The 8163-nt window shown below is 36.3% G+C and overlaps 1 pseudogene; it reads left to right on the top strand.

Moving 5' to 3' along the window:
• The first annotated feature begins 1653 nt into the window (after positions 1 to 1653).
• Positions 1654 to 2596, top strand: LOC114621708 (annotated as a pseudogene).
• The last annotated feature ends 5567 nt before the right edge of the window (positions 2597 to 8163 follow it).

Here is an 8163-nt window from a genome sequence, read left to right as displayed (position 1 = left end):
TCTTGAGGAAAAGTGTATCATAATGTGCTAAATATTACTCATATTTTGTAAATACATTTATTATTTCAAATTACTTTAAAGAGTGATGATCTACTTAGAATCATTTAAAATATTTAATGAGTTTGCAATAGGAAGTTGCATTTGTTATTTAGTGTGATCACTCTTCAGCTTCTAAGTTCTAACAAGAAAATATATCATTTTTTAAAAAATGTAATCAAGACATGATCTTACTTACAGAAATGATCAACTTGTGATCAGTGTCACAAACATAGAGCCCCTCTCTATATATTAATTGTTGGAAAGCTGAAATGCTACCATGCTATATGTCCATAATTTGTATATATTCTCAACTCCATTGCTACCCTCATTTGTACTGTACTAACTATAGTAGACTGAATCTGCCTTTTGTTTATATAAAATTCTCTTTTTCAAGACTTGATATTTTAATTTGTATATATGAGTATTCTCTACTTGTACATATACATGCATACATACACACACACACACACACACACACACACACACACGCATGCATGACTAGTGCCTTTGAAGATCAGAATAGTGTATTGTTTCCCCAGAATTGGAACTACAAACTTCTATGAAAAACTGTATCAGTACTTAAAATAAAGCCCAATTTCCCTACAAGTCAAAATGGACTTTTGTTCCCTTTTTAAAATATTTTATTCATTATTTTATTTATTTACATTTCAAATGTTAACCCTCTTCCAGGTTTCCCCACCACAAATACCCATCTCCTCCTCCAACTTCTTCTATGAGAGTACTCCCCCACCCACCTGCCATTCCTGGCTCACCAAATCTAGCATTCCTCTATGGTGGGGCATCAAGGCTCCACAGGATCAAGGACCTCTACACTCACTCAACTATATCTTGAGTCCTATTATTCTGTTACTTGGTATGTATGTTACCAAACATAAAACTGATTTCTACTTCAAAATAAAAACAGTAACATATATAAACAAATTATAGAAATAAAAGATAGAAATATGGACATCCCATAACGGTGATGAAAAAAGCTTCCAATAAAAATTAGTGAACATATAAAGTCTTCCTTGAACAATTTTATTCCTTTGCATTTTAATTTTTTGTTATGCTTATAGTAAATACATGTTATTAAGACATGTATTATTGCATATTTATCTGTTCATTTGTGTGAAGAGAATGGTGTTAGAAACATACCATATGTGTGCATGCCAAACAACAACACTCAGAAGTTGTTTCTCACCTCCCATAACCTGAGTTCCAGCAATCAAACTCTGTCAGGAGTCAGGATGGTGGAAAGAACTTTTGTGTGAAAAGCTGTCTCACCAGCCTAGTCTTATAACTTTAAATCTGCAGCTTTAATGACAATTATGTTTGCTTTATTATAAATAAATGTAAATAAAAGGTAGACATTATTTATCACATATTTCTAAGATTTCACCCAAAACAATTTTGAAGGTGTTATTTAATACAAATATAAAAGCAGTGAAAACACTGAGTAAAGTAGTCATTTTTCATACAATTTTTGAATAATATATACTAGTTTCTGATTTTCTTTGTGATTATATTAAATGAAATCAAGTGAACTATTTATAAATAACTTCCTGTTCTCTCTCCATCAAAGCCTTGATCTGAAAGCAGTTACACTGCCCCATGGCTTCTCTGGAGGATGGGAACTACACTACAGTGACAGAGTTCATTTTATTGGGATTAACAGATAACCCAGGGCTTAGAGTTGTCCTCTTCACCATCATCTTGTGCATCTACCTGGTGACTGTGTCTGGGAACCTCAGCACCATCCTTCTCATCAGAGTCTCTTCCCAGCTCCATCAACCCATGTACTTTTTTCTCAGCCACTTAGCTACTGCTGACACAGGTTACTCATCTACTGTCACACCCAATATGCTTGTCAATTTCCTGGTGGAGAAAAACACTATATCCTATGTTGGATGTTCTATACAATTTGGCTCAGCTGCTTTCTTTGGAACATTGGAAGGCTTCCTTCTGGCCACCATGGCTTATGATCGCTTTGTAGCAATCTGCAACCCGCTGCTTTATTCCACCAAAATGTCCACACAAACCTGTGCTCAGTTGGTTGTAGGATCTTATTTAGGGGGATTTCTTAATGCTTCCTTTGCCATAGATTCTTTTTTTACTTTTCTTTTCTGTGGACCGAATAGAATCAATCACTTCTACTGTGATTTTGCTCCTTTGGTGGAACTCTCTTGTTCTGATATCAGTGTCTCTGTAGTTGCTACTTCAGTATTTTCTGCCTCAGTTATTATTATTACGGTGTTTATCATAGCCATCTCCTACACCTACATCCTCATCACCATCCTGAAGATGCGCTCCACTGAGGGCCACCACAAGGCCTTCTCCACCTGCACCTCCCACCTCACTGCAGTCACTCTGTTCTATGGAACCATTACTTTCATTTATGTGATGCCCAAGTCCAGCTACTCCACTGATCAGAACAAGGTAGCATCTGTTTTACACAGTGGTGATCCCCATGTTGAACCCACTCATCTACAGCCTCAGGAATAATGAGATTAAAGGTGCTTTCAAGAGACAGCTTTGTAAGAAAGCATTTTCTTAGGGTAATCTATTACGCTGTAATATATTATATATATAAAACTGTGCCAGACACCAAAGAGTGATTTGATGCCCATATCAGTTTTTGTGATTTATCTTTGTTGTTAATCTTTATAGCCCTCATTTTGTTTTTCTTCTAGTATATATAGATATTTTACATTATTTCTATTTTTTGTATTTTACATATGTCTTTGAGAATCTTATACATTGTATTTTCATAATCATCAACCCTTTCTGAACTCCTCTCAGTCTTATAGTCCCCTTTCCTACATCCTCAATTCCATGTTCTTTTATTTTGTCAAATAATATTTGTGTTTTCTTCATACACTTAGTTGTATAGGAATCCCCAGAACCATAATTAGCCTTCCAGAGGCTAATTATTCTTCATCTGGCAGATATCAATTTCCAATAGCTTTTCAACTAGGGATGAGATTTGTAGACATTTCTCCCACCCATTCTTATATTTTATCAGGTTTGAATTTATAGATGCTAACAGAGCTACCATGAGTTCATATCTACAACATTCGGTTGTCTCCTCAAGTCTATGTATTTTACAGTCAACTAAGAACCTCTTGTTCTTGCAGTCTTTCCCTATACTCTTTCATAATAATTCCTGTGTTTGGAGAGAAAAGAATCTGAATTAGATGTTCCACTTAGAGCTGAGCATTCCACAGTTTCCAATTCTCTGAGCATTGACAGATAGTATATTAATCACCATCTACTACAAAAAGAAGCTGTGCTAATGATGGTTGGGAAATGTACTAATCTATAAGTATAAGGATAAGCCATTTAAGTGGTTTAATACTATGTCCATTTAGCAGGATAATGGTTGTAGATTCTTACCTAGGACCTATGATTCTTCAGAACAGGATTACGTCCTAATATAGTGTTAGATGTGGGTTTCATTTTATTGATTTAGCCTTAGTTTCAGTCAGAAAGTAGTTGATTACTTCCATTACATTTGTGCCACTATAATAGCAGCAGAAATGTCTTGTCACATTGTTTAGCTTGTAGAAGTCACATGATAAATTTTCAATACTACACATGTAATATTTAAAATCATGGTCGTAATAGGCTACTCCTACTTTAAAATTTTGATTTATGCAGTCACCAAAGGTAGATGCTGATATGGAAGTCAGGAAGTGCATGCTGATAAGAGCCTGATATGGATGTCTCCTCAGAGGTCTTCAAGAGTCTGACATATTCAGAGGCAGATGCTCACAACCAGCCATTGAACTGATCATGGGGTTCTCAATGGAGGAGTTAGAGTGAAGACTGAAGGAGCTGAAAGGGTTTGTGGCACCATGAGGAGAGCAACAATACCAACCAACCACAGCTCCCAGGGTCTAAACCACCAGCCTTGGAGCACTTAGGGAGGGATCCAGGGCTTTAGCTGAATATGTAAGAGTGGAGGGCCCTGCTGGGCATAGGTGAAAGAAGAGAACCTTAACCTCATGAAGGCTGGACGCCCCAGGGGGTGGGAATTTTGAGGGTGGGGAGGTGGGAGTGGGGGGAGTAGATAGAGGTTACATCCACAGAGAAGAAGGAGGGGGGGTGAGGAGATAGGGGGTTCCTGGGTGGGTGGGGGATGGGGTAAGGGGACAACATATGAAACGTAAATAAAACATCCAGTTAAAAAATTTTTTTGATTTATTACAAAATACAATCTAGATGCTCTTCTATCTTCCCATTTTCTTCTTGAATTACCCCAACTTGCCTATTTCTTGAGATTATTAGGATTAGTGTTCTTGCTATTGTCCATCTGGCAGTGTTTTGCCCATTCTCCATATATCCAACACTTTCTTAGTTTTCTGCTCAAATATCACTTGCACCATAGTGCTTTCTTTGATAGCCTACTCAATCTAATGTCATGCACCTCCACCACATTACCACAACTACCTGTATCACCTCATATCAGTTGCATTTTTCTTCTCTATCACATTTCTAAGTTTTAAAATTTTTATTCTTTTCTAGTGTAATATCTATTGCAGTATCAATTTCATCAGATTATTTTATTTGGTAACACCTTTAGTATTGGTCCTATAATACAATAAATACTCAATATCTAGATTAAATGCTTTAATAGTTATCCTGTTTCTACAAATAAATTACAATATTTCTGAAAGAATTTGAGTTCATGAATGCAGATACCCCTGGTTTTTGATGCCTTTTCCTTTCTTCTTCCTAAACCATCCTCAAACATGTCAAGAAAGAGCTAGAAATTTTTAGATATGTAGATTATTGTTTCATGCATCATTAACTTATTATTTCTCAATTATCAGAGCTCAGATAATGTAAAATCTAGGACATTGTTGAGTATTCCATTGAACCTCAGTGTTGCTAGTAGGTAACTGAAAAGCAGGCAGCCTGGTGCTGCTAGCTCCCTGGCCATTGCCATGTTCTCGCTCTATGTTCCAACTCTAAAAGCATAGGCTAGCCAGTGATGCTGGCCTGGGACCCACAAGACATTGGTGGAGCTGCTGCCTCCATTGATCAGCTCCTTGGAGTCCAGGCTCCAAAACCCATGGAATATCTGCTACCCCCATGAATAGATATAACAATTCCAGTACCTGGTAGAAATGACACACTTAATGCTTAAGCTTATACAATGAAGAAATGCAAGAAAACACAAAGAAGGAATTAAACAAAAATATTCAGGATCTGAAAATGGAAATAGAATCAATAAAGAAAGCTCAAAGGGAGACAACCCTGAAGATAGAAAACCTAAGAAAGAGTTCAGGAGTCATAGACATAAGCATCACCAACCGAATACAAGAGATAGAAGAGAGAATCTCAAATGCAGAAGATACAGTGGAAAATATTGACACAGTTGTCAAAGAAAATGCAGAATGCAAAAAACTCCAAACTCAAAACATCCAGGAAATCCAGGACACAATGAGAAGACCAAACCTAAGGATAATAGGTATAGATGAGAATGAAGATTCCCAACTTAAAGGGTCAGTAAATATCTTCAACAAAATTATTGAGGAAAACTTCCCTAACCTAAAGAACGAGATGCCCATAAACATACAAGAAGCCAACAGAACACCAAACAGACTAGACTAGAAAAGAAATACCTCCCGTCACATAATAATCAAAACATCAAATGCAGAAAACAAAGAAAAAATACTAAAAGCAGTAAGGGAAAAAGGTCAAGTAACATATAAAGGCTGACCTATAAGAATTACACCAGACTTCTCACCAGAGAATATAAAAGCCAGAAGAGCCTGGACTGACATCATACAGACCCTAAGAGAACACAATTGCCAGCCCAGATTACTATACCCAGCAAAACTATCAATCACTATAGATGGTGAAACCAAGATATTCCATGACAAAACCAAATTTGCACAGTATCTTCTCACAAACCCAGTACTTCAAAGGATAATTGATGGAAAATGCCAACACAAGGACGGAAACTACAACCTAGAAAAAGCAAGGAAGTAATCTTCCAACAACCCCAGAAGATAACTATACAAACATAATTCTACCTCTATAAACAAAAATAACAAGAAGCCACAATCACTTTTCCTTAATATCTCTTAACATCAGTGGTCTCAATTCCCCAATAAAAAGATGCAGACTATCAGACTGGATACACAAACAAGACCCAGAATTTTGCTGCATACAAGAAACGCACCTCAGTGACAAAGACAGACACAACCTCAGAATAAAAGGATGGAAAGCAATTTTCTGAGCAAATGGTCCCAAGAAATAAGCTGGAATAGCCATTCTAATATCAAATAAAATTGACTTTCATCCAAAAGTAATCAAAAAAGATAAGGAAGGACACTTCATACTTATTAAAGGAAAAATCTACCAAGGTGAAATCTCAATTCTGAACATCTGTGCTCCAAATACAAGGGCACCTACATACATAAAAGAAACTTTACTAAAGCTCAAAACACACATTACACCTCACACAATAATAGTTGGGGATTTCAACAACCCATTCTCAGCAAAGGACAGATTATGGAAACAGAAACTAAACTGAGACACTTTGACATTAACAGAAGTTATGAACCAAATGGACTTAACAGACATCTATAGAACATTTCATCCTAAAACGAAAGAATATACCTTTTTCTCAGCACCTCATGGTACCTTCTCCAAAATAGACCATATAATTGGTCACAAAACAAGCCTCTACAGATACAAAAAGATTGAAATAATCCCTTGCATCTTTTCAGATCACCAAGCACTAAGGCTGGTCTTTAATAATGACAAAACCAAGGAAAACCCATGTGCACATGGAAACTGAACAACTCTCTACTCAATGATGACTTGGTCAAGGAAAATAAAGAAAGAAATTAAAGACGTTTTAGAATTTAATGAAAATGAGGACACATCATACCAAAACTTGTGGGTCTCTGTGAAGGCAGTGCTAAGAGGAAAACTCATAGCTCTAAGTGCCTACAAAAAGAAAGGAGAGAGCACATACTAACAACTTGACTGCACAACTAAAAGCTCTAGAACAAAAAAGAAGCAAATACACCCAGGAGGAGTAGAAGGCAGGAAATAATCAAACTCAGGGCTGAAATCAACCAAATAGAAACAGAAAGAACAATACAAAATATCAACCAAACCAGAAGCTGGTTCTTTGATAAAATCAACAAGATAGATAAACCGTTAGCCAGATTAACCAGAGGACACAGAGACAGTGTCCAAATTAATAAAATCAGAACTGAAAAGGTAGACATAACAACAGAAACTGAGGAAATTTAAAAAATGATCAGATACTATTACAAAGGCCTATATTCAACAAAACTGGAAAATTTGGATGAAATGGATAATTTTCTAGTCAGATACCAGGTACAAAAGTTAAATCAGGAGCAAATAAACTATCTAAACAGTCCCATAACCCCTAAAGAAATAGCAGCAGTCATTAAAAGTATCCCACCAAAAAAAAAAGAGCAGCACTAGATGGTTTTAGCACAAAATACTGTCAGACCTTCAAGAACGACCTAATACCAATTCTTTTCAAACTATTCTATAGAATAGAAACAGAAGGACCATTACCCAATTCGTTCTATGAAGCTATAATCATGCTCATACCCAAACCCCACAAAGACCCTACAAAGAAAGAGATCTTCAAACCAATCTCCCTTATGAACATCGATGCAAAAATACTCAATAAAATTCTAGCAAACCGAATCCAAGAACACATCAAAACAATCATCCATCATGATCAAGTAAGTTTTATCCCAGGAATGCAGGGATGGTTCAATATTTGAAAATCCATCAATGTAATCCACTATATAAACAAACTCAAAGAAAAAAAACACATGATCATCTCACTAGATGCTGATAAAGCGTTTGACAAAATTCAACATCCCTTCATGATAAAAGTCTTGGAAAGATCAGGAATTCAAGGCCCCTACCTTAACATAGTAAAAGCAATTTACAGCAAACCAGTAGCCAACATCAAACTAAATGGAGAGAAACTTGAAACAATCCCACTAAAATGAGGGATTAGATAAGACTGCCCTTTCTCCCCCTACCTATTCAATATAGTACTGGAAGTCCTAGCCAGAGCAATTAGACAGCAAAAAGAAGTCAAAGGGACACAAA

This window comes from Grammomys surdaster, unplaced genomic scaffold (assembly GCF_004785775.1).
Source record: "Grammomys surdaster isolate TR1022 unplaced genomic scaffold, NIH_TR_1.0 184, whole genome shotgun sequence".
Taxonomy (NCBI): domain Eukaryota; kingdom Metazoa; phylum Chordata; class Mammalia; order Rodentia; family Muridae; genus Grammomys; species Grammomys surdaster.
This window is presented reverse-complemented; position numbering and strand designations above follow the sequence as displayed.